The sequence below is a fragment of the Arachis hypogaea genome, chromosome 2 (assembly GCF_003086295.3).
Source record: "Arachis hypogaea cultivar Tifrunner chromosome 2, arahy.Tifrunner.gnm2.J5K5, whole genome shotgun sequence".
NCBI classification, from domain to species: Eukaryota; Viridiplantae; Streptophyta; class Magnoliopsida; order Fabales; family Fabaceae; genus Arachis; species Arachis hypogaea.
The window spans coordinates 26,178,224-26,182,787 of NC_092037.1; the positions used below are offsets into that span (position 1 = coordinate 26,178,224).

General features: G+C 35.1%; 1 long non-coding RNA gene across 1 annotated transcript; it reads right to left on the reverse strand.

Annotated features, from left to right (window-relative positions):
• Positions 1–817: 817 nt before the first annotated feature.
• Positions 818–3,696, reverse strand: LOC112741985 (uncharacterized). Its single transcript, XR_011871931.1, has 4 exons — positions 3,061–3,696; positions 2,869–2,943; positions 2,549–2,680; positions 818–996 (listed from the first exon to the last, which is right to left on the reverse strand). It is a non-coding gene; the product is annotated as an uncharacterized lncRNA (long non-coding RNA).
• Positions 3,697–4,564: the final 868 nt, after the last annotated feature.

Below are 4,564 nucleotides of genomic sequence, written 5' to 3' on the forward strand. Positions count from 1 at the left end.
TAAAAGAAAAACTAAATTACAATTTGTTTACAAAGGACTCAAAATATGAACTTAAAAAGGTGTATTGCATCAAAACAGATTCTAATGTATATCAAAAAAAATACATGATTCAAAAGGAAGTGGCTAAATAAAGAAGGTAAATACGCCAAGGGTTTTAAACAGGCATATGCAGTCAGGATTAAACAAGAGTTTACGTGAACAAGAGAATAGGATTGAAAGATAATCTGATTACTTTCTAAGAAAAGTATCGCAAACAAGAACCTTAGAGCATACAAAGCAGGAATAAGATACGTGGTATTCGCAGAGTTCAAGACACCTAACCGAGTAACCTCAAAAATTAACTCCTAATGTTCCTAAAACCTGCGATTCGCATTACCTATAACTTGCATATTATCTATGATAACACGTTGGTGCTTCCATATACATAATTCACTAGTGTTAAGTTGGCCAAACTTAATACCAGGAATTATGCAATGCAAGACTAATGGCATTAATCAATAGATCGTCATGTACTTAAAGCTCTATTCTCGTTATCCAAACAAGACCTACTACATGACAGACTCTCAGAATATGCAATTGAAGCATAACCGGTCCATTCCTCAGGCTCTACAGGAAAGACCGTTCTGATACCATAATGTAACACCCTCACTATCAGAAGTCACGCTTCCAGCTGCGCCACTCTGATAGCAAGAAGTATTACGACTACTTTACATACTAAATACTAAAATAGGAGCCTGTGACTCGCCACTGTATCGCTGATTTTTTTTGAAAACCGAAATAAACACTTTATCTTAAGAAAAATACAAACAGACATAGATTCATATACAAGACTCCTTATATAATAACTCATAATGTAGCATACATAGAAAACATACAATTCCTATCCCTCTTACAAACTTGTAATAACAAAGACGAGGGAAGAAATTAATCTAATTAATACAACGACTTATAAACAAAACGCAGTATAACTCTTCTTAATGCTTGTTCATCTGGTTCCTGAAAAGGTAAAGTTGTAAGGGGTGAGAACCTAACCACACGGTCTCACCACGGAGTTTCAAAGTTGTCATAAGAAGATATTTAATAAGAAAACTATTTTCAAGCTCAGTGATTATCAATGCCTTATGAATCTTTTAAAAATCAATAGGAAATCGTTCAAAATCTTCTTAAAGAAACAATGTTTAATATTTTAGAAATCCGAAACATTTTCTTTCTTATAAGAAAATCTCAATCAGAAACCAACTACGCAATCAAACAACACAATCATTAAATCAGCATCAAAGTTCATCCTCAGATGTAGCACGCCAAGACAAACACAAGCAAGACAGACCAGAAAAGCACAAGTAGGTAGCAGTTATAGCAAGTAGTTCAAGTAGCAGTTAAGAATAGTTTAGCAATTAGGCAAACCAAAACAAATTCAAACCCAAGCAAAGCATACAAATGCATATGATGCATGCCTGTCCTATGACTGATGAGGCTCATCTGTCAGTTATCCAGCCAACCCGACAAGTCTGAATTGTCATTAGACTATTCCCCGACGTGCATCCCCAAGAGTCTATGCATAGCTTTTTCTCAAATAATCAATATTGCTCAATGGGGGTAACATTCCCAGGAATTTATATAGTGCCCAGTCACACTTACGTCGTAGGGTCAATAGAGTATCGAGTTTTTAACCTGGTATACGTGGTGGCATGCCACGACACTTAATCCAGGGAACCTCGTATCTCAGATATTTCAAATTCATAAGCCATATGAATAATTCAAAGTTCACATCTCAACATTCTCAATATTCTCAACATCATAATCATTCATCAATCCAAATCTCATTTCCAAGTTTATTTCAAAACCCATATTTCAAAGAAAATTCTCATCATCCTCCTTTTCATTCTGTTCATTAACAATCTCAATTTCAAAACATAATTCTTTCTCTGATAGACAAATCAATCATAAACGTATAATGCTTAAAAACAAATCTTTTTAATTAATTACTTTAAATAAAACTTCCAATTTTATAAAATTTCGGCAGCATCTCCTTTAAAACTCGGACACTGCCACCCTTTTCGGGTCCCATCCAAACATTTCTCAAATCTTTTCTCAACCATATCCAAATCTCAAACATTTTCTAGAGTTGAACCAGTTCCAATATCAAATTGTTTTCAAATCAAACAATTCTCACAATAAAACTCTCTTTAAAATCAAACCAGCTCAAATACTAAATCGTCTATAAAATTAGACCAACTCAAAGTCAAACCGCACCCAGAATCAAATTATTTTCATATCTCAAATTATTCCCAAAATTGATTCATTTATATTACCAAGTAAATTCCAAAACTGAGAAAATCCACTTTTCATAATAATCAAGTAAATAACATTTCAAACCGATTTCTTACCAACAACCATACACCATTCACGCAACCAAGCAATCAATTATTAAGTTTAACAAACCATCACATCCACAAGACAAATATAATCATAGAAGTATATCTTTTTACATCAATATCTATTTATTACAACTCTATAATGTAAAATAGATTTTAAGATAAACCCCTACCTCAATTAACCGAGTTTGCACAAATTTATCGTGATAATTCCCTCTCCTTCTAATTCATGACAGCAGATACGACTCTCACACAATTAGAACGGCAATGGCAGCAACCGAAACAGTGGTAGCGGTAATGTTAACCTTCACCGCAGTGGCCATGGTTGCAGCAAAATAAAAGATTCAGATTGGATAAGAATTAATAGCAATTACAACTCTGGGGATTCAAGACAAAGTAAGGACTAGAATTAAAATCAGAATATGGAAACCATAGCGGTGGTAAAACAGAACATACAAATTGATCAAACCTAAGGGAAATATTAGATCAGTACCAAGATAGCAAAATCAGAACTAGCAGCAGCTTTAGCAGTTTCCTGATGGCATCAACATTATCCCCTATGATGGTTCTAGCAGCAAATAGGAAAAATAAAGCAACAATACTAATCAGAGACATTGATTTCCTTAGCTAGAACACGAGAAAGACAAAGGAACAAGATGGAAGCAGAGCAAAGACTAAACCTTACCGTTTCAAGAACGGAGGAATTGGAATCGAAACAACAACTCCAACATCGGCTCAATCAACAGAACAAGGTGCAACAACAACGGTTTCAATCTAATCGATGGCAGTAGCGGTGGCGGAGTAGGACGGCATGAGAGCGGACCTCGTCCTTCTCCCCCTTGTCACATTTCTGTTCTTCTGTCTTCCGTGCATCTCTCATGCTTTCCACTTTCCTCTGCCCTAATCAGTGTTGACTGTGTCTGTGGTAATGAAGGCTTCGGTGGTAACGATGAAGTGCGGCAGTGCATCGGTGGCCATGGAAGCACCGCTATAACAAGGCATCACCTTCCTCTTGCGCGACGCTCCTCCTGGTTCTCCCTCTCTCAGGCGTGACTCTTCCTCTCCAAACGACGCGATGGCAGCGGCGGCACCAAGTCCCGTGGCAAAATGGCGACGTGGCGGAACACGAGCGGCGGGCTCCAGGCTGGCGGTGGCGGCTCGCGAGGACAACAACATCGAGGCGGCGGTAGCAGGACCCAGTGGCGCCGGCGCAACCTTCCTCTTCTCTTCTTCCCCCTCGGTTCTCTCTTTCTCTCCACTATCCCTTTTCCCTCTCTTTTTTTTCTTTTACTGCTGCTGTGTCTTAGGTTGAATTAGGAAGAAAGGAAAGCTGTTGCTGTGTATTGGGTTAAGTCAGTAAGGAATAAAGGGCAAATGGCGGCTAATTTAGGGGGATTAGGGTTTATTTGGGGTAAATTTAATAATTTTAATAAAATTAAGGGTAATAGAATAATTGAAAACCTATTTTAACCCAATACTAATATTTATTAAAGATACTATTTTAATTATCAACTTGCAAATTATTTTTCAATAAATATTCTAATTCGATAATTAGAGTTAATATAATGAATTTTCTTTGTTTATACAATTAAAGTATTAAATTCTATAATCTCTATTATTTAACTAAATTGTATATAATTCTTATTCTTTTGTAGCTGTTAAGCTGTATAATTTAAATATAGAAAATTATTCAATAACTATAAAATTAAGTAAAATTTCTAATTTAATTATCAAAATTTAACTTAATTACTTCTAAAAAAATAATTTCTAAAATAAAATCTTTAATTAATAAATAAATTAAAATTAACTCGTAATAATATTTTTTTGAAAATTATGGGTCTTACAGTTTCTCTCTCTATTCTCTTTCTTCATTTTTCTCATTTTTCATTGTTTCTGAAATTAAGCTTTGAAATCGTTTTGAAGATAATGGATGATTCAACTTCAGATTATCAGCTGAACTAGAGCGAAGTGGGTTTTGAATTTGAATCCAATGAAGTTCCTGAGGTGTGGTTTAATTCCAATTAATAATTGAATTTGGATTTGAATCCAGTTAGTAGTTTATAATTGTGGAGTTAAATAATGCGTGAACCTTGTTTGTGAAATTTGCTGTTTATTATTCCTTGTTTGAATTGAATCTAATGTACTAGTTCTGTTGAATTTTCTGCATTTTATATCATACGTTCGGGTGT